General features: G+C 35.2%; 1 protein-coding gene across 1 annotated transcript in view; it reads right to left on the minus strand.

Moving 5' to 3' along the window:
- LOC113040761 (astrotactin-1-like) overlaps positions 1-24,077 on the minus strand; it is a 100,480-nt gene that overhangs the window by 24,072 nt on the left and 52,331 nt on the right. The window lies entirely within an intron of this gene.

Consider the following 24,077-nt stretch of genomic DNA (forward strand, 5'->3'; position numbering starts at 1 on the left):
CATTCAATATCTAAATGGGTTCTGGTATGCAGGAGAAGTGTATAAATAGTTATGCAGTTGACCTTTTGGGATGTGATGGGAGCAAACCAGCCCTCAAGTCATTCTACCTACTATCAAGCTCTTTACAAAATAAAACACTCTCTTAATTACTCATAGAATTCTAAATGATCTAATTTGTATCTTCCACTGTATTTCTTAGAAACAAAGCACTGTAGCTGTGCCAAGGAAAACATAAAAGCTCTTTAAAAAAAGGTTCCTCAAAGTTAATGGATTAAAAAGCCTGTAAATTGCCAAATTTGGATGCCAATCAGAAAGCTTGAGCTCCTCAGAAAATACTAATGTGTTAAAAGTGTTTCATCAAATGTGATGCCAGATGTAGATTAAGAAGGCATTACCAATATTATGCTTAGCTGGTGCTTTAATTAGACAGAGTGAGAGAATGAAAAAAAAAACAAGAAGAAGTGGGGAAGAAGAAATAGGGAAGGCTGGAAGAATCGAGCAAGAGGGAGAGAGAGAAACAGTGGGAGAGCTGCATACTCTACAGTGTGCCAATTTGCTATGACATATTTTCTCTACAGCTCTGGGTTTTGACAGTTATGAAAGCAGCATGATGCATTGCAGGCCAAATTAAAACAGGAGAGTGAAGGAAAACATCTCATTAGATAACTTTCATTTTAGTCAGTTGATTTGCATGGAAACGCACAGAAAATCTTATCATCTGAAGTGTCTCTTTAAGCTCAGAGCTCTTCTCAGTTTAAGAAAAATCCCTTTGATATTCTCAGTGGTTTGAGGGATTAGTATTTATAATTGCATGCAAATTGTCAGTTGTGACAAAGGTGAGCATTTGGAAATTGCTCGGTACCACAAACCAGCATGTTTTCATCACCACCAACTATAGATATTCCCTAAAATAAGACCTGTGCCAAACAGCCAAAACACTAGATGGCACAGGAGCTCTAGGAGGGGATGCAAAATGCACTTGAAAGCAGAAGGGAGGGGGTGACCTAACAAATTGCATTACATGTCTGCAGGGATCCGAAAACACAATCTGCACGATAAAGCACAAAGATAATGAACATTGCTTCCCCTTTTCTCATGTTTCTGACAAGTATGGAAAAGGATGAAACATCAAAATCGAAAGTCATGAATTGCTCTGCATGTAACTAAAATCTTGAGCGTTCAGTCAATAATCAGGACGTTTAAGCACCCCAGTCAAGCAATTTAGATATGTTGCAATGCATCTAGGCTCATATTTGAACATTTTAGCAAAGCCTTGACAAGCTACTCTCACAAGAAAGATGTTGCATGATGATTATCACACAGTCCTTATTCAAGCACCTGCTTTGTTTGGAGTGTATGTGGATTGAGTTTTAAAATATCCAATCACAGGGAGCTCAATGCTAGTCCACAATAACAGGTAAATACTCTTCCAGCTTCTTTCCTCTTTCTCTCTCCATCTCACTTCTCTCACCTCAGCTTTTCAATCTTCCTTGTGTTTATTTCATTCAACCGGTTTAAACATGCAGCTTCTGGTCTTCAGTGACATGCCCCTCTGTCTCTTAATAAAAGATGCCAGGGTGGTACAGGTGAGAGCGACTGGGTTTATTTACCTGTGATTGGACCTGCCTGCAGACACAAAGAGCAGTGACATCTTGTTTGTGAGGTCCGAGGGCTAAACTAATTCATCTGTTGGCACGGTGTAGCTGGTAACAATCCCCGGGACCTCGCTCTTCAATCCTACCTGACCTGCTAGGCTGAGGGACTTGGATCTGAAGCAATTTGCAACAGATTCCAAAATGCCTCACATAGAACCGACTGGGGGCTTTATTTTTATTCTCATCCAAGAACGATGAGGCTTACTGCATATCTAAGCCATATTCCACGGTAATTGTCACAATGTGCAATACAGGACACTGTTTTGAGCTTTAACTCCAAGGGGGAGAGACTGACAGGCAACAATTAAGGGGTTGTTTTTGGTGATAAAACTAGGTGAGAATGAGTCACATCAAAAAGGTGGTGATTGTGCAAACATTGTTAATGGGAACTAAGTACCAGTAATGTAATTTGTTTTGTGCACTACACAAAATACTGTAAACTTATTTAAGGAGTTTTTATATTTTAATTTTATTTTATTTTATTTTATTTCACAGCTGGATGTCTTTAAATGTAGTCAATATTTTGTCATACCATTAATTTCAGAATGATATGAGTGCAAAATGCCTTTTTGTTTTTATTTCTAGATTTTTCCTTCCTCAGAAAAAAAATGCATGGTTAATATCTTGCAGTGCAATTTTTCCTTATATTTTCAAAATGTATTTTTAATAAAAAAATAAAAATAAAAATCAAATGTATCAACATTTAACCACACATGAAAACTGTCCTTGATGTGACCAATAATATTATAAAAAAAAGAGCATTGTAAATATCTTGCAGGATTTTTTCTAATTATATTTTCATCAACATGTTTTTTTTTTTAATTCTGTAAAAAAAAAAAAAAAAATAATAATAATAATAAAAAAATAAAAATAAATAAATAAATAATAATAATAATAAAGAGCTTTTAATAGGAATTTAATTAATGAGATTAACACTCCATTTCAATTTCTAGTTGTAGCTGCAAGTTTAAGAGAGCGGACCACTGGAACCCCTGCAGCCACAGTGCAATAATCAAATATTTGCAGTCTGCTGTAAGTATCCCTTGGAGTTAGAGGACGATCTCAGCAACAGGGATTCCATGCCAGCCAGATGCAGTTTCCCAGGTCTTATCTGTCAGTGCACGGCAAGCAGCTGGCATGCTTTTCACGAGCGGATTACATGCTTACGGTGCTGTTCGCTCATACTATCATTTCCACTTTCCGGGGGACATGCCGACCTTCAAGCGCAGCTCAGAACTTTCACCCCTTTTAATTGATGGATGATTTAGAGGGTGTGTGAAAGACTTCTGAAAGACGACGAAGACACAAGATTAAATGCGAAACTACATATGCATTAATCTGAGATTAGAGTTATTAGCCTGGGTAGCATTAGATTGTATAGTGGGGGGAAATCTGAGACAGAGATGGATTCTGCCATTTGCTTATTTCACTTCTCTGTCCAAGGCTAAACTATTGTCTTTATACAAAAAAGAAAGAAGAAAAATTGTCAAGAGTGTTGAAATATGAATTATACCTTTTATCCTCACAGTGTAGAATGATCCAAGCTATCTCTGGTAAAGAAAAGGTGTAAAATATTTTGGATGTGAAAGAAAAACTAATTTCACAGAAAGATTGAATTTTGCAGTTCGGATAAGAAACAGAGTGGTTTTCTGTATGCGTATGTTACAGATAATGTTTGAAAGACAGGTTGTTTCCAGAGGGTTTATTTTTTATTTGTATTTTTCTTTTTAATTTTTTTGTACATTTAAACATATTATAACCATTAAATGTGACCCTGGACCACAAAACCATTCTTAAGTCGCTTGGATATATTTGTAGCAATTGCCAAAAATACATTATGTCAACATTATCGATTCTGAATCTTCGCAAATAGTCTTCTTTTATGTCAAAAATCATAAGAGTATTAAGTAAAGATCATGTTCCATGAAGATAAATATATTTTTTATTTCCTACCATACAGTAAATATATAAAAACTTAATTTTTGATTAGTAATATGCATTGCTAAGAACTTAATTTAGACAGCTTTAAAGACAATTTTCTCGATATTTAAATTCTTTATTCTTGCAACCTCAGATACCAGATTTTCAAGTAGTTGTATTTTAGCCAAATATTCTCCTATCTTAATAAACCATACATCAATAGAAAGATTATTTATTCAGCTTTCATATGGTGTATATATCTACATTTCGTAAAATTGACACTTAAAGGGACACTCCACTATTTAAAAAAAAAAAAAAAAAAAAAAAAAAAGACTCATTTTCCTTAAACAGAATGTGTTTTACCTTTTTTGAATCTATTCAACAAATCTCCAGGTTTGGCGGTAGCACTTTTAGCTTAGCTTAGCATAGATCATTCAATCTGATTAGACCATTAGCATCTCACTCAAAAATGACCAAAGAGTTTAGATATTTTCCTTTTTAAAAGTTGGCTCTTCTGTAGTTACATCTTGTAGGTACTAAGACCGACGTAAAAATTTGAAGTTGCGATTTTCTAGGCTGATCTCGCTTTTGAGGGAGATGCTTACAGTCAATAGTAATCAGATTCAATGATCTATGCTAAGTTAAGCTAAGTGCTACCGCTAGACCCGGAGATCGTCTACATGGATTCAAAAACGGTAAAACACAACTGTTTAACTCTAAGGGGAGTTGAAAAAAATTGCCTATTTTCAAAAATAGTGGATTGTTCCTTTAAGACTGGTTTTGTGGTCCAGGGTCACAAATGTTTAAAGAGACACTTGGACATTGTTTACAGAATAGAAGTCAATGGGTCCAAAAAGGAAGTCATACAAAAAAAAAAAAAAATGTCTCCAAAATTAAACTTCTGTTATCACTTACTCACCTTCAAGTCAATGGGCCTCATAAAACCTCATAAAAAAAAATAAATAAATAAAAAATAAAAAACAGTCATACAAGTTTGTGGCAAGTTAATGAACAATGAACAAGATAATGGCAAGTAAAAAATTACAATTTTTTTGGGGGGGGTGAACTATTCCTTAAAGTAGAACTTGACATGCAAATGAACAGCAACACAATGAAGGAACAACCAGCTGGTTTGCAGACAGTCGTCAACCAACTAGTAAGAATAGAGACATCAACTACAGTACCAACCAACAGCAAAGAGACCACGGTGAGCTCCAGAAATGCAGGTCATTCTTTTTAGCACTTTTCCTGTCAACTAAACACATGAATTGCTAAAAATTCCAAATATTTTCCTCAAAACATTTTAAATTCTACTTGGTATGTCCATCAAAATTGATGCACTAACCCAGCACACACAGTGCAGCAGAGGCCAGTATTATTCAAGTGTGTCTGTGTTGCCGGTGTGAGAAGACGGTTCAACAGTGACTGGTCAAAAGATTCATTAAGAAGAGAAGTCACTAAGGTCCGGTTTGTCCTGACCTCTAAAATGAGTAATCAGGGCCAGGAGATGACTTCTCCAGCAGGTTCCTGTCTCAAGCCCTCATTCTGTCACACAAACACAGGTCACCCCGTGTTGACACCATTGTACTGGCTACATTCAGCTCCCTTGGCTTCAGCTGTCAGAGACACTGAGACCCTATAAAATGAATGTCGTAGATGAAGTTTAAACTCAATAAAAACCTTGGAATGATTAAAAACCTACACAATTAGAACAAAATACATAAATAATAGAAATAGCTTTGGGCTTTGCAAAGAGAAGTGTAGTTAAGATTTTGAAGGAATCCAGACCTTTTGCTGAACCCAGCATAGTGATATGACACTGATGACCTGGACTCATATATAATACAGAACAATAACATGCTGAAAGCATACATACTGTATGCAGCATAGCCAAGGAAAGTATTTTCAAGGTGGACTATGTCAGTAATACAAAGTCAGCTTGTCTATTTACTTTGTTAATACACAATCCTGGTCATATTGAGTTATTCACAATACTACAGTTCAGAGGCAACTATCTATCACGCTGTATTACATAGCAGAAGTAAAATGAGGTTTTAGATGGAATTAAGACTTTAATTGCTGTCCAGCAAGTGCTTTGTTAAATGTGAAGGAGAACACAACAGCAACGACAGATTAATGTGTACAAGCAGAAAGTGAGGATGTGCTAAATGAAGTGTGAAGTTGGAATGATACATCCATCATGGACTCTACCAATGAAGCCTGCATATGGTTTGAGTTCTACACCAGTGGTCTTTGAGCAAGAGAACAAGACAAATGGATTGTATTATCAGGTTTTAATTGTCATTACTGCACAATGATTAACCTAGTTGTCAGATGTCCAGTCAGGTATAATTAATTATTAGTATAAGAAATTATTCACCTGTAATATAAACATGATTATCAAATTCCATTGTATTATTGTGCATACTACTCTACTGTAACTATAAAGTGTGATTTGACTGGACCATGGCATAGTTAGGCATATTTTAACATGGAAATAATTTCTTTGAGCATAATGATTAGATGAATGTAATAAAGCCAAGGTCATGGGTTCAATTATCACAATGCAAAATTACTCAATACTGCTGGATAAAGCAAAGTTTCACACGTGTTTTTTTGTGGCGACCCTGAATTGCGGTTCTAAAGGTTTAGAGTGTGAAATAATGTTGTTTAGCAGCAGACAACCAATCATGCTTGCTTAATTAAATAGATGAGCTCATGAGCTCTGTTCAGCAAAATACTGCAAGACAAGGGTCATGTTTTACTGTGTGAGAGAGACAAACGAAATGAACAATGTTAACCTTGGGTTTGCAATACTACAGTGTTAAAGCAGGGTAAAATGAACAGTATAAAAAAATAAAATAAACCGGGGTTTAGAATGGTGAAAAGCCTTAAATGAATTTGATAATTTCAGGCATTTATATTTTTGGATGCTTTCATTATATATATTTTTTTTCCAAAGTAGCACACAGTATACAAATAAGACTCTTAATATGGAGACAATTTGAAATAATTTTAGAATCATAATTGAGATGTTTCAAACTCTCCCTAAACAACCACCCATTTGTTCTGAGAATTAATGATGCTGGTGTACTTTCATTATTCAGTATGCACACCCACCATAAATCAGTCTCTCTGCAGCATCTGTAAGTAGGTACAACTAATCAAGCTGAAAAATACCACTGTCATGCTCCAGTAATTGCTTTGTGTCTGTTAGGGATGTTATACTTCAATTTTCATTACAGGGCTCCACTTAGTAACAATGTTTTTACTGAAGAACATTGCTGTTAGGATTGTTTGGATCCAAATATTATTTGGATTAAAATACACCTTTACAGTTTGTATCCTGGCAAAAGCATTATATATATATAAACTCCTAATGGGAGACTGATGTGTCAAAAAAATTCACAAGCATCCACAAAGAAAGCTGTTCAAAGTCATTCCTCCATCCGACAGGTTCAGAACAGCAACATTTCAGACTTTAAATGCAGCCATATCCACAAATGCTAATTTACTCATGCATCTGGTGTTTGTGTCTAAAACTGACACTGGCATTGTAAGCATCACCAGTTGAGCTACAGAAACACCTTTATTTGCAATAATTATAAATAATAAAAATAAATTATACAATAACTATTAATTCAATAAATAATAAAATGTGCATGTACTGTATAGTGTATACAATAATTATTAATAAAAATAAATATATCTTTAAATAAATAAAATAAAAACTAAATACTAATACTAATAATAATAATATTAATAAATTATGCATTTTATTCCGACACTAGCAATGCAAATGTCATGGATTTGATTCCTAGGGAATACATGAACTGTTAAAATGTATTCCTTAATTAAAATATTTGATAAAATATCTGCCAAATAAATAAATGTTAATGGTAAATACTACTACTACTACTACTACTACTACTACTAATGTTAAAAATAATAATAACAACAAAGAGCACTAGGACAGCTCAAAGTCAATAGCTGTCATCAGAGAGCTCAGCATCTGTTCAGTAGTCTTGTTAGGAACAGCATGGTTATTTTGCCATTTAATTTCTAGTTCCACAGGAGGCAAACTGAAAAAAAAAAAAATATATATATTAAATAAATAAATTCTGCAGTTTCCTGATGAGTCACACAACAGCGTCTTTTATGTTGCACAATTTAAATATCAAATTGATCAGCACGAAACAGCACCCTGAACAGTTCATACACAGATGTCTTACTTGAACCTAAAATACTTTTTCTGGATTCCTCCTGGAGTCTCCTGCAGTGAGAGTTGGTTTATGCCGGTTGCTGTCTGATTTCTATGTTCAGTATCTCTCATCTCCCAAACATCAGATCACTGCCTAATGTGTGTCTGTGCTTCATGAGGATGTCTTTGCATTTTGATGGTTTGCATCAAATAAATGTAAAATATGCTAAAAAAAAAAAAGACCAATGATGTCCTGCTCACTGTTGAGCTCATCAATGTCTTTATGCAAGAATAGAATTGGATTATTATGGAGAATAGAACTGAGACTGAATAAAGTATTTCTTTCAATAAAGAGTCCTAGCACCAGTCTTAATTCAAGATGTGTCATTATGTGAAGTTATAATTATAAGGTTCTGTTTAATGATATATTTAAAGTCTCCACTGACCTGCTGCATTCCTCCGAAATTAAGTTTCAGTCTATTACACCTCTGATTGATATATATATATATCAAGTGCAAGTGCAAGTGTTATAAAAACAACAACAACAACGAAAAAACAAAACAAAAAAACATCTAATTTACAAGCAGTACCTTGAACATTTCAAAATACAACTATATATTTGGGGTGCACATAAGTGGGATGCATGTGCGCATGTGCAACCAAAATAAAAAATCCACCGCTCATTTGCATACCGACATTGTTGACAGGTTTTAATGCACAAGATTTAGATAAACTAACTGTAATACTGTTGTCACAGTGCGAGGAGAATGGAATTCAAACATATAGATTTTAATCATATCCAGGGAACAAGGAAAGCATACGTAGCAAGGGTAGACATATACAATTCCTGACCAGGGAGAACAGAACGGGCTAGAACTCAAACGAGGGGCAGACAGAGAATGACTACTAACAAGGAACACCTGCACAAATAAAACTAAATGGGGACATGAACTGAAAGGACCAAAAAAGGGCAAGGAAGGCATATGGGGAGCAAAACACAAACAAAACAAGGACAACTGTATAAGATTTCCACTCAAACTGACAGCATAAATGTAGTCTACGCATAAATCTAGCCGTATTCAGAGCAAAATGAAAAACTGACATTTCATCCGCTGATGCGCTTCACTCGGCAGCGCTAAACCCCAGTAGTGCATGTACTTCAACTCACAAAAATAAACATTTGCTGATTCTGAAAAATATGTAAATTCATGATGATTTTTGAAAAAATATAAAGTTCAAAAGATTTGAAATAAAAATATTTTGTAATTATATAAATGACTTAATGTCACATTAAATAAATTGTATGTGTCCTTGCCCAGTAGAATTATTATTATTATTATTAATAATAATAATAATAATAATAATAATAATAATAATAATAATAATAATAATAATTATTATTATTATTATTATTATTATTTTTATTTATTTATTTATTTATTTATTTATTTTAAAATCTTAACTACCCACAACTTTTGAATGGTATTGAATCATGGTTTCTACACAAAATATTAAGTAGCAATAACTGTCTTCAACATTGATAATATTAAGAAATGCTTCTTGAGCACCAAAACAGCATACTACAATGATTTCTGAAGGATCATATGACACTATAAGGCTGGAGTAATGGCTGCTGAAACTTCAGCTTTGCATCACAGGAATAATAGACATTTTACAATATATTAAAATAGCTTTTTATTTTAAGTTATTTTAAATTGAAACAATATTTCACAAGATAACTATTTTACTGCATTCATGATCAATTAAATGTAGCTTTGTTGCGCATAAGAGACTTATGATAAAAAATTAAAAAAAAAAAAAATCAATTAATCTTACCGACACCAAAGCTCTGAATGGTAGTGTAAGCAAATATAAACTTCATTACTTTATGATTGTCCATAGGAAACTGTAGCTAATAGGGATAGAAACTGGTGAAATAACAGTCCTCTGTATTCCTCCTGAACCAGAGAAGCTCTCAGCGTTACAGCAGAGTATGATGTGTGCAGGCTTTCCACTCATGTCTGGAGCTGGTGTGCGCTGCAGTGTTGTGCCGTGTTGTTGTTGCAGTCAAATTTCCCTCAGTTGATGTGAGAGGAATGTGTTGGTGGTCATGCAGAAAAGCAGCCCAGGGGGTTCAGTCATGGGTCGGTGCACCCTTGAGACATCCAGGACTCTGGCCCTGCTTGATACCAGCCAGGTCTAGATGTCAGATAAAATACATTGGCCTTTCCTAGCCCTTTCCCTATTTCCTGCAACAGTTGCAGTGACCCCAGCTTTATAGAAATCCCTCTAAAATTATGCAAACATGTGCTGAAACTCCCTTTAGCAACAAAGCCCAAAAGTCTGAGACCACTGGAAAATCTGGGATTTTTATTTTACTTTATATATTTATTGATTTATTTACTTTTTAAATGTAAACCTAGAAATAAACAGAAACGCTGTTGTTTAAAGCTATGCATGTATTTACAATTTAATAATTTTCTCTGCATTTCTTCTCTTTACTAATGTTTGCTTTCGAATCTAGTTGTCTAATAAGCCTGGCATTATGTCTTATAAAATTATGACTATTGTTGGCTCTTTAACAAATTGCTCTCTTCCTCTTTTGTACATTGCTTTGGATAACAGTGTCTGCTAAATGCACACACACACACTTGGAGTCCACTTCATTTTAAATGATAGACAATGAACTCCCAGCACTTCCACTGCCGGAAGTTGAGAGTGTTTACAGATTACCAGTCCATTCAAGTGATAAATCAGACTGGAGTGTCTGCTGAGATGAGCCTGATAAGTGAGTATGTGTGTGTCCTCAAAAGTGGGGCAAAGGAATGAGGAATCACAGCATGGAAGATGGCTTGAGGATATATGTGTGCCACAGTTGGGGAGCTCGTTACTGCAGAGACTCACACCTTCTGTACTGAAAGCAGACTAGTGTGTAAGTGTTCCAGTTTAGCAACCGTATAACCCCCTCACCCTCATCTGTTAAACCCACACTGGCACACACTGCCCTCAGCGTTTGCGAGCCTCTTTCTTCCATCCGTTCCTCCCATGAGATGTAATTAACAAAGAAATGACAGTGAAACACACTGCCGATGGGTCTCTCTGTCTCCAGCAAGGCTAAAATGTGTTAATCCCTTTAGCCTGTCATGAGCAACGGAGAAAACCAGCGACTGTGGCAAAATGTGTGACATTTCCCCCCTAAAATTAAGTGAAAATTAGATGCGCAATAATTGTATTGTAAACGAAAGTCTGCAGCATGCTCAGGTAGTTTCTTGTTCCCCCACAACATGAACCCTCTGAAGTCCTCATTAGTCTTTATTAAAATGCATTTCTAATTTAGCCAGACCCATTTCACTAATGCATCTCAATGACAAGGATCATTTTGAAAGATGGCAGCATGGGATACTGGCACTCGTATGTCTGTTTCAACCCTTGGACTAAACTAATATGTGTAAAACACTGATGTAGAGGGACATCATCAATTATTATTATTATATTTTTTTTTTTGTTGTTGCTGTTTTTGGAAAGACATCTCTTATGCTCAACAAAAGCTGTATTCATTTGATCAAAAATATAGTAAAAACAACAATATTCTGAAATATTATTACAATTTACAATACCTTATATTATATTGTAACTTTTATTATTCTGTTTTAATTTATTTTTAAATGAATTTTTTTCCTGTGATGGTAAATTTTCAATTCAATTTTCAGTGTCACATGATCCTTCAGACATCATTATTAATATGCTTATTAGTTGCTCAAACATGTCAAACTGAAAACAGTTTTACTTCTTAACATTTTTGTGGAAATTGAAACCAAAATAATGAACAAAAAATACTCTCAAGCATTATAATTTTGTGGAACTAAATTGACAATTGATCTTCAGTATGACATTAAAATTAATTAATTTTTACAACAGACATTGACACAAAGCCACGTTATTAAGACAATTAAGCAGTTACTTTTTTATACACATACTTGTGCTTCATGCATACACTGACTGTCTAGGTGTTTTTTTTTTTTTGTCAACAACTGTCATCTGCACCAATGGTTTACTGAAATCTCAAATGACTTATGTTGCAATAAGAATTGGAGAGAGCCCTTTATTTTCCTAAAGTTGGCAACCACACACAGTTCATCCAGATGGCACACGAGGAAGTGGGATGGATATAACACTTCTATTCCTAGGTTTTCTTTTATCAGAGCACAGTTCAAATCCACATCTCTCCAGCATAAGTGTTGTGTTGCTGGCAGATGGAAGCTGAAGGCTACGTGATCGGATGTACGCTGAGGCAACAGAGTTTGACTGAACACCTAAGGGACTAAAGGCAGGGTAGAAATCTCTCCCTGCACAGAATTAAATTTGGTTTCCTATCCAGGACAAACAAACCTTGCCCTCTAGTAAGTAGCTGTCCTTGACCGTGCCGGCACTGGATGGTGAGAAAATATAAATCGTAAGCCAAGTCTGAGAAGACTGAATGATGTTTACTAAGTAGCTCTGCTTTCCTCAAACTGCTCTCTTGATTTCACTGTGTTCAGACTGGCACTTTACTGCCAATTCCTCATTCATCATCAATTCATCTCCACTTATGCAGCTGCTAATTTAGATTGACTTTTCAGTACAAAGAATCGACGACATCATGAAATTTCTGATTAATATGCATCACCCTAATAAACCGTAGAGTGCAAAAATGTCAAATGACAAACAGTCAAAGCAGCTAGAGAGAAAATCTGTTTAATGCCTCTGCTTAGCAGCTGATACCTACTTCACACGTCATGAGTGCTCTCCGGGGAGATAATCGATAACAGAATTAACATATAGCATGGTGGTTTAACAAGATGTTTCCATGAAAACATTTTAGATGCTGGCATGTTCACTCCAGCAACCAATTTCAAGTGTCTGCAAGGAGATCTGCTGAGACTGATGGGAAATTATACAATTATACAGTTGAGCCAAAGTTCTGGTCAAAGTTTGACTTTGTACAATTGGTTTCCAAATGTGTTCATGTGTCAAGTCAAAAAGAAAAACAGGAATGGCAAAGATGGATTCTAGGGATTGAGTAAGAATATAGTACTATCACTGATCAAACATTAAAGAGCATTTACCAAACACTCTTGACAGTTGACTTTGTAGAACAATCTGTATAGCAAGAAAGCAAAACACCACGCAGATAGAAGACTACAAAAGAACAAATCTGTGAACAGCTGTAGTCTAAAGTGTATATGGAACTGGAGCCTCATGCATAAAATCACAGTTTGGGTGTCGGAAATGTATTCTGAAGCACATGCAATAAATAAAGAAATAAATCCCATATTTTTCTGTTAGAATTGACAAATATATCCCAGTGACATACATTAAATTAAATGTTAATTACATTTTCCAAGTTTAATAGCTGGAGTATCTGGACCTTAAAACTCCCAGCATAGGAGATGCATAATGATGTACGAAGCATGTTATCAAACAAAACATGGAGGAATAAAACATTCAAATGATGTAGTCTGTAAACTCTGGACCTCAAATACATGTTTTTAGATAAACAAACATTTAACACACGAGGCCTTTGATCTTTATTATGAGCCTTGCATCATATGCAAACCATACTATAACATTCAGTGTAAAAAAACAAAAAAAACAAAAAAGATTGTACATGACACATCTACACAAATAAATAAATAAAATAAATCCTATTAGAATTTATATAGAAGACCTTTTTATACTCCCACTCAAACACATCTCCTACTCTTTTTCCATTCACTTTTAATTTTTTTTTATCTCCAATGTCCGTTTCTTTATTGTCTTGGTTGATCTTCATCAAAGTAGCTAATGAGTTCCATTGGAACTCATTTGAAGTGTTGAGTATATTGCAGTAATTTATTATGTGTACGCAGCACGATATTATCCTCCAATGGCTGCTCTGAATGTAGCAACACTACCAAGATCTCAGAATGTCATCTTCATTACCAGGCCTGAATTTCACTCAGCAAGGGTACATTAAACTGATCCAAAGTTACAATAAAGATATTCACAAAAAAAAAAAAAAAAAAAAAAAAAAAAATCATGTTTTTTATTTATTTTTTTTCTTTTTACAAAAGTACTAAGCAGCAAAAATGTTTGTTTAGCACCAAATAGCATGTTTGAATGATTTATGGCTTCTGAAAATTCAGCTTTGAGAAATAAATAGCGTTTTTAAATACAGTATATTAACATATAAACCTGTTATTTTACATTAGAATATTATTTCACAATATTACACAATATCACCAAAAAATAAACTAATAATAATAATAATAATAATAATAATAATAATAATAATAATAATAAATATTGCATATTTTAACTACCGCAAGCTCAGAATGAAAAAATTGTTACCACAACAATACAAAGTTAATATATACCCTGAAATGTTTTCGAAGACAAAATACAAAACCATCCACTTAAGGAATAGATGGCAGTGAGTGTCTCATTATATCTCTCCTTCCTCAGCATTAGCTCTCTGGTATCATTAAGCTAATCCGATGCCCATGATAGAAGCAGCTGGGTGGTGTGTGTGCCCCTGCAGTCGGGTGTGGACCAGCACAGTTTGAATTCGTTCGACAGCTAGAAATGGGCTCCTGAGCAGTGAGGCATATCATGGCATAGCACACTTCCCTCTTCCTGTCCATTACCTCCCCATGATTTCTTCACATGCTGCCCATCAAACTGAATATTGTATGTGTTCTGCATAATATCCATTACAAAAATAAACACCAGAGGGATGAGCTATACGAGCACGGATGACATAGTGTAGGGATGCAACTAGCTAAAAGCACTGGATCATCTGCAGAAACCCCTAACTTCCTACCTCCTACTTGGGGACAAAGCATGTGAACATCATTTGAAGGAGAACTTCTACTGTAACTTGGAAAATATGCGCAGAGTTCTTGAGAAGCAAAATGCAGAAGTATTTCACATCTTTGCATAACTCTGAATGGAATGCAACATAATTCAGAAACAGTTTCTCCTCAAATATGGGCACAGATAAGATTTACTGCTTGGTTTGATGCCCCTTGTGTGGTGGAATTGGAGAAAGAAATTCATAATTAGAGGAGATTGACAGTTTCCTTTAGGTAATTAGATGTAAACTGATGAAATTCCCAGGTGAAAGTGAAAGATAGGAGTGGCAACATGTGCTGCTTGTTGAAACCTGATTATCTTGTGGAGGGTGTAAACAGGGAGAAGTGTCTTCCTTACTTGTTTGTGAATCTGTTTGTCTCTGCGTTGCTGCTTGTAATGTGACCAAACAAGCAATTTTGCTCTAATGGGCTTCTGTATATGACTCAGTAATTGTAGGACTGACAATATGCATCCAATTACTGTCATTATGCTATTAGTAAGTCATGCATTCATCTTGCCATACTTGATTTATTACCCTGTAGTCCTTCCAGTCCTTCCCAAGATTCCTAATGACCCAAATATCCTTTAAAGACATGATTATAACTTAGATTAGGGTTTCAAATAAGCATTATTAGTTCCTCACATGAATCAAAACGCATTTTCTAAATGTATCTTTTCAATGCATCATCAACTTTGAGCATGATCATTAAGCTGAAAACATAGGAAACGAAAATAGATAAATTAGTTCACTTGAAAAAAATAGAAAAATACAATCAGTATTTCCAGTAAAAATTGGCGACATATGAAAATCTGACTTTTCCAGGTTTTAAGTGCTTTAACCCTTTGACGCGTATGATCACACCGGTGTGATCAGTCTTGGCTGGTCCCTGTAGCGTACGATCACACCGGTGTGATTAGAACTTTCAGTGCGTCAAGTCATCAACTGCTGAATATAAATCCACTTTCGCGCTTTGACTGGCGCAGAGCCAAATCAGACGCGCTGAGGGCTTGTCATATTATCACACATATTTCGGTATTTTCAACCATTTAATGCTTATTTAAAGTTTCAGACATTTAAATACACATGAGTACTAGCAAAAACATACATTTAGAGTTTGTAAAATATACGCTGATGTCTGTGGAATGACAATAATGATCCTTACAGATATAATCTGACGACATGTTTTTATTGATATCATATACAGATTGTGTAGGTAACTACAGTTTACTCTGCTCTTCTCCCAGTTTACCGGAGACTTTTATGTGTTTTCGGGAGAAGAGGATGAATGTGCGTGTTGTAAATCCCACAGCACGGATTCAGCGTAAAAGTGTTTAAGTTACCAAATATATTTACTTACTTCACATATTTCTGAATCGGATTATCAGATATTTCATAATTTAGTTAGCATGTTTTGGGAACATTTTGAATAAGACAGGAAAAACTAAATAAAAGCGATCCATGTGTCATACAGATCTATTGTGGCTGTGTTGTGTCACATGACAAGCATGATGCGTCACCATGGAAACAATAAGGCGATACATTCTAAAATAATGGTCGTCTAAAACATCTCACGCCAGGGTCTCAGATAGAACATTTTAAACTCACGTGCGAAAGGGTTAATCAGGTCCCCAGTGCATCTACTAACTACATTTTTTTTTTAAAGATTGACTTTTGTTAACTTTGTTTTGGTAAGCCTTTTTCTGCAATCATCTGAGAAAACGAGCGCGTCTAATTTTTCTCCCTTGGTGGCATGGCAAAGGGATCTCATTATAATATTAGCCCCCTTAATCTGTAAGTTTATACAAACCCGATTCCAAAAAATTTGGGAGACTGTACAAATATAGAGTAAAAAGGGGAATGGAATAATTAAATTTAAATCTCATAAACTTATATTAAGGGTATAAGGGTATACTAAAACTCTATAGTTCAAAAAAGAAGCCATATCTAAACATGATCCAGAAGTGTAGGTGTTTTCTCTGGGCAAAGGGTATAATTTAAAATGGACTGTGGCAAAGTGGAAAACTGTTCTGTGGTCAGATTAATCAAAATTTTAAGTTCTTTTTGGAAAATTGGGACACCATGTCATCTGGACTAAAGAGGACAAGGACAACCTGAGGACAACGCTCAGTTCAGAAGCCTGCATCTCTGATGGTATAGGGTTGCATGAATGTGTGTGGCATGGGCAGCTTACATATATGGAAAGGAACCATCAATGCTGAAAGGCATTTCCAATTTCTAGAACAACATATGCTCCCATCCAGATGTCGTCTATTTCAGGGAAGACCTTGCATTTTCCAATATGACAATGCTAGACTACATACTGCATCAATTACAACATCATGGCTGCGTAGAAGAAGGATCTGGGTACTGAAATTGTCAGCCTGCAGTCCAGATCTTTCACCCATAGAACACATTTGGCGCATCATAAAGAGGAAGATGCGACAAAGAAGACCTAAGACAGTTGCGCAACTAGAAGCCTGTATTAGACAAGAATGGGACAACATTCCTATTCCTAAACTTGAGCAACTTGTCTCCTCAGTCCCCAAACATGCTAACTTTTCTGTCTTTGGCTGCACAGATGAGAACAGAACACTATTTAGAGTCCCAGCCTCAGAGGAGACAAGAGAGCAGTGGAATTATTGATTTATTTACTGCATATTGCTGCTTCCAAACAGATCTAAAATAAACATGCATTTTTTTTACCCCAGCAGTTAACCTTCACACACATAACTGACTGTTTTTTTAAATCATGTGTGTTTTTAGTTCTTAGTTTAGTACTCACATGTTTTCTGTCCGTGTGCTTCGGATGTGTGCTCTCAGATAACCGTATATCAGAAGTTTAAACTCTTATGGTTTAAAATGCATGATTTCAGCACTATAAACATGATAATCAGAACCTAAACAGATGTTTTTAGCAGGCAGGCAATGGCATTAGGGAATGCATTTTAACCTGTCACTGTTATCTAAATCAGCTTACAATGCATCCGAGAGACTGTCCCCTAAAGGATACTAGAGTAAATGGTTTACAGATCACCTCTTTTGGGATTTTCTCGTACAATCTATCAGTTACCAGTCCAAATATTACTCTATCCCACCACCTAACTACATATGTGGAGCATTAAATGGGTCCTATTATGTTCTTTTACAAAATCTTGATTTTGTTTTGGGGTGTACTAGAATAGGCTCTCATACTAGGTTGTTCGAAAAACACATTATTTTTCACATATTTTATACTATTACAACACATCTCTGCCCATTGAGCATAAACGACTCAAATAGGTCCTGTATCAAATGAAGGCCCATCTACATCTACTTTAGTGTTGTCAAAAGACCCGGTACTTTGGTACCAAGTCGGTACTAAAAAAATGAAAACGTCACAGTACCAGGTATCTTTAAGTACCGGTGGTACCGAGGTCCCGTTCAAACCCGGTTCTTGATGCATACATCGCTATGATTTCCGTGAAGCAGAAAATGCAGACGGAATCTCAAAATCCAGTCATGAAAATGAAACTTAGATTTTAATATGGACAGTCAGGGAATTAGTCAAAGTCAGCATAAATTAATCAAATCAAATCTCCATATGGACGAGTATCTGTAAATGATAAGATGCAAAAGTTGGTTGAAATATGAATCCTGCATGTTTTGCGTGTCTCTGTGTGAATGAATGAATGGTTTGTTTACTACACTGGCTGAGGCGCATGACGCTTGCAGTAATTTCTGCATCTGCCTTCTCAGTGAGGACATAAATACATCAACAAAATCATCAGTTCTGTTCTGGGTCACTTCACAAGAATTTGACCGTTTCATTTGAGGAAAACCAGTGTCAATTTAAAGGTATTCACGGCAACCCATCAATACAACCCTCTACATTTCGAGTAAATCACTCGCATACAGTATGTGACAAAATTTTACTCTGGGCAACTAAATGATGTCTATTGTTAGCCATTGGCCATTTTTTTTTTTTTTTTTTTTACAGAAACCCTCAATGACCAAAAATATCTTAAGCATCACCACCAGTCTTCAAGTTCAGTTAAAATGACAAATATGCATTCATTAAAAGTTCATTTTTTCATAAAGGCATTGTGCTAGAAATATTACTAATATTTAGTCAAATGTATGTGATACTGCTACTACTGTTGAAAACATTTATAAAACTTTATTTTTTAAAGAAATAAATCATACAATATTCTTCCATGTTTTAAATTTAATAGGAAATCCCCTTTATTTACCAAAAAAAATTATTATTTATTATATAATTTATTATTCATAAATTAAAAGACAAATTAAACTTTGGTGAAACTTGTTTACTGTTTTTCATAATTATATAACTTTTAGAAAAACTTTATACAATTGTAAATAAGTATAAAAATGGCATTGGCTTTATTTTTAGTGATAATAAGTTTTTTTTAACTAGCATATTTTTGTGTTTTGCTTTGGTACCGAAATTGGTACTGAGAACAGTGGATTTTCACTGGTATCGGTACCGAATACTGAAATTTTGGTAATGTGACAACACTAATCTACTGAAATACGAAACGTGCTGTGATTGGCTAGCTAGGCCAGTGTGTGTTGTGATTGGCAGCACTCAGCACAAGATCAGTAAATGTCATGCCCCATACCATTCCCCTTGATGCACGTTGAAGCCGCAGGGCCACTCGCGGTGGTAGAAAGTACATCCTGGTTGGCCACCTACTGTGGCTGCCGCCTGCCAGCTTCAGTGTAAATATTGCATCAAAATCAAATCAATGTAAATGCCCTTAAAACACGGATGATTGTAAATCTAAGTTCTTCTGCCCTGGGAAATCTAGCGTGTCTCCGACACAGTGATGACACTCGATGCCTTCTCTAGTGCAGCTCAACCAGGTCTCGTCCCATTCGTTGATATTTGTGATATCACAATTCCCGAAAAAATATGTTGTTCACTGTAGTTTTTTAAAAACTGATTTCTGTTAAATAAAATATCTCCTTTTGAATTGGACTTTGAGCTTTGTAACTTTGCAGATCTTTTTTATGCCCAAACAGCAACATTACAGACTAACTAAAGTTAAAAGTGTTAAATTGAAAGGCATAATATGATCCCTTTTAGAATTCTGAGGTGGGTATTAATGAGAAGAGCTCCTGAATAGATGCTGGTGTTCATTCCTCAACTGTATTGCACACAGGTCATCTAATCAATGCACAGACAGGCCCAGGGGATGAGAAGAGGAAATAAAAACATCTCAGGGCAAGGTCAGCATGTTCTTGCCCAGTGGAAAGCCCAGTATCCTGGGCTAGTACAGCACCATGCATGCTGCCCCTGGAGGAGCTGCTGGATATGTAAGTGCTGACCCTTCACTACTGTTCCCAAAGGGACTGGACGTTCCATCCAAAACACAGCATGAACAACCAACTGCTAAAAATTCATTTGTCTCCCTGCTTGTTTTCTCACATACCATCAATTTCTGAAGGTGCTCAAGTTATACATTTCCTCCATGGTCGTGCACTTTCCATATACACGCATGCACACGCACGCACAAACAATCACATATAGTATAATGCTACGTATACGTATCTCGCTAGTGCTTTCTCCTTTGGTACAGATCACACCAGGCTTACTGTTTGAATTGCTATCCAGAGAATGATCCCTAATGGTTCTCTGACAAAAGTAGAGAGCAAAGAAGGTTGAGGAATCCAGAGGAAGATCAATACTCTTGGATAGTGAGTTTTCCTATGGTAAAGGCCAAGTCTTTCTCAGACTCCCGAGGGTCAGATATGAGATGTTTACAAGAACAGAACATCATTGGTATCTAAGCATAAAGGGGGAAAAAAATGCCTTCACTGAACCAGATGTACCTTAACAAAGTCAAATTCAGACTAACCTCAATGTGTCAATGCTAAAAAAGGAAGCAGTTATAAAACATATTCATAAAAAGAGTTAAACAAACAGGGCTGCGGGAAGATGTTTTAGATTGGGGGTGCTGTATGCGTGGTGGTGATGTGTGTGTGTATGTGTGTGTGTGCATGTGTGTGTGTGTGTGTGTCTGGGGGGGTGCTATAGATTCTATTTATACTATGAACCATGAACCAAATAGCTATAGATTCTATTTATACAATGTTAAAATAGCAGTTTGTTCTGCTAATTACTTATTGCAATTATCTGCACCTCAGCATTGTAATACATTATAAACAGTATGCAATAATAACTAATTGAGTGTAAATTATATTTTTTTTATTCAAATTATTTAATGGATAAAAACGGGATACAACATCCCTCCCTACACCTAACCTAACCCTACTAGATACTTTATTTACAACAATAAATAATTTTCTGATGTGATTTGAAAAGGGTGAAAAAAGCTTGAAAAGGGTTAATGATCGGTTAATGAAAGGGTAAATGAAAAAATAATGATCGTCTTTTTTTAATGTTGACTATCCCAATCTCACGTTGGTGGAGTTAATGTAAATATCATCTGCCAACAAGATTGGCTATTTACACTTAGTGTAAACAAACACTATGTTTTTTTTTGTTTTTGTTTTTTATTCCCATCAGTTGGCCAAAAACTTCTATGTAACCACTTCTATGTAAACAAATAGTTTGGAGAAAAAAAAACAAAAAAAAAAAAACAACTGTATCCGTACATCGTAGTATAAAATTGCTACATAACGTAACATATTTAAATTAACTTTGCCATCATCTAACATTTAATCTTTAAAAAGAGTAGTACATTTAATAATATAATAAATGTTATCTTCAGCAAATCAAATTATAATTATACACCATACTGTAAATAAGGTGTGGGAATCTTTAGGCACTTCACGACCCGATCTGATTCTGATTCTGGGAGTCACGATCCGATTCCAAAACGATTCTTGATCTACTTTTTTTTCCCTAATTAATTCTTCCTCTGTGCAAATACATCTTTACAACTTTACATTTGAACCAGAATTGCAGTTTCTATGCTTTTTTGTTTATAGTTGAAATCTCTGAATGTCAGTCCTGCCATCTTAAAAATAGGGGTGTGAATCTTCACTGGTTTCATGATTCAGTTCAAATATGATTATCATTATCAACTCAATTTCACATTGCATCACATTCTCAGTTTTCAATATTACTGCACATGGCTACATTTTCATATAAATTTTATATCAAATTGAATTTGTGCAAAATTTACTTTTTTATTATTATTATATAAGCAGACTACTTTTTAAAACAATTACTTCTTTAAATTAAGAGTTCTTTAAGTATCCGGAAGTTTACAGACAATAGGTTAGTTATGGGGTTTTCTTTTTTCCTCAACATTGTTGCCATTTGACTGTTATTGATGAGATCGCAGACAGTGGCAGATTTAACAGGCTGCAGTTACACTAATGCTCTGATCGATTTCAATATATCAGATATTCTGTCCTGCTCTGAAAAAAGAACTGATTGTATTTACATTAATTTCATATAAAAGTATTCGGAAATGCAATTGCATTTAACAGCAGCGGCGATCGAGCTTCAGGACAACAAACACAAAGTGCATGTGAAAGTCTGTCAGTGCGTAAGTTTTGTGCTTCTAATAGTACTGCATTCCAAATGGCATAAATTAATGCATATCTTAATGTATCTAAAGTAAAATACAGTGGGTTCAAGCACACACTGTCAAACAATGTGCAACTGTAGCACACTCATGTGCCATTTGCGGGGGAAAAAAACAAACTAATATTTCAGAATCGATTTTGAGCTTATTTTTTTTTTTTTCCGCAAATGGCATGTGTTGACGAGAGAATCGCGATGCATCTGAGAATCATTTTTTTCACCCACCCTTACTGTGAATTATAATTTTGTGATGCCTAAATTCACTAATAGCAATTAAAATCTCAAATTTTTGTTTGTTTTAATTTTCATTTATGGAAACTAGTATATAATTAAATTTCATTATTAAATTATTTAAATCACTGAAAAATCAAAAACAAAACTATTGCTCATGCAACATTTAGAAATTGAATTTCTTGCAAAAAAAAAAAAAAAAAATCACAATCACTTATCCACAACCAGACTGAAAACCAGGTTGTTGTGTTTGCTATTTGGTTGGTGTATCCATAAATGAGAGAGTCCTTTACAATGCTGTGGTATTGAAAATGGTATGTTTCTCCAGTGTGTGGCTTTGTCCCTGGTGTGATTTTAATCTTGCATAAAGAAGCACCAAAAATAACATTTCATGTTTGTTGTGTTCAATAGAGTTGAATATTGTGACTGACACAGTGTCAACCTAATGAGCAATTCTCAGATGATATCTTTATAAGACTGAATGTGGGACACTGCATTAGTTCTCACAAATCCTGCTGAGTAAAATCAGCAATTACAGAGAACAAGATGCACCTATAGCATACAAATAATAAAACAAACAGGCGGTAACCCTCTGAGGTATTAACATAGGAAATAATATGCCAGAAGGTGCACATATTCTGTAACAATGCATTTCAAATAAGCTGTTTCACCAGCTCTGATCTTTTTTTTTCTTACTTTTCAAAGATGAAAAGGCAGCGCTGTTATCTCATCTGCCAAACACTGACCTTGACACTCAACCCAACATGGCTATGTTTTGTGTGTGTGTGTGCGAGTGTGTGTTAAAATAGATTACATTGATCACAATTTAAGGGGAATAAATGGACAAAGTACTGATACAATTTTAAATCTTTGACAAGTTCTGCAGGTTTTCTGACTGTGAGACTATCAATCCAATTTGTCGGAGGTTTTTTTTTTTTTCTTTTTTTTCAGTGATCTTATCTTAAAGGTTTATTTCTTGTAAGTGCTTGAGTTTTCTAAAATGTCAAAAAATGCCATTGGTTAATTTTAGATTCAGTACTATGTTTTTAATTAGCCGCATTTCCACTGTCAGGCCAGTGCTTTAAACGGACCGGGCAGGGCTAATAGCCTTGGACCTGTAGCACCGAGGCCAAAATTGCACCATGTTTCCACCGTTTTGCCAGAAGCTCCACTGCGTTTCATTAAAACCTGCCCTTAACACGCCTCTCAGGAACAACGTCACACAACCCTATCATTTCACCGCAAGGAAAAGTATCAGAAAACTAATAAGAAATAAGTCACTGGAACTAGCGCGAACACAAAACAAACATGATAAAAGCGGCCGTTTGTTTGCATGCTTTGTTAAACATTTAAATCCAAAAGCATCAATGTTTTACTAGAATAAGTGATACACTGATCATAATGAAATAAAATATGTTACTAAATAAATACACGATTGTGACAGAGAATAAGAAGCTGACATCTGATTTCTTCAAGCGGTCATATTTACCATGTTTACTATGGTAACGTTAATGCCTAGCATGCATAGAAATATAAATATTTCTGCCTTTTATGCTGATTTGAGCTCAACTTACTTAAAAAAAAAAAAAAGTTGTTAATGCTGGTGTTATAGCTGTTAGCTTTATGAAATGATCCACG

The sequence above is a fragment of the Carassius auratus genome, chromosome 2 (assembly GCF_003368295.1).
Source record: "Carassius auratus strain Wakin chromosome 2, ASM336829v1, whole genome shotgun sequence".
NCBI lineage: Eukaryota > Metazoa > Chordata > Actinopteri > Cypriniformes > Cyprinidae > Carassius > Carassius auratus.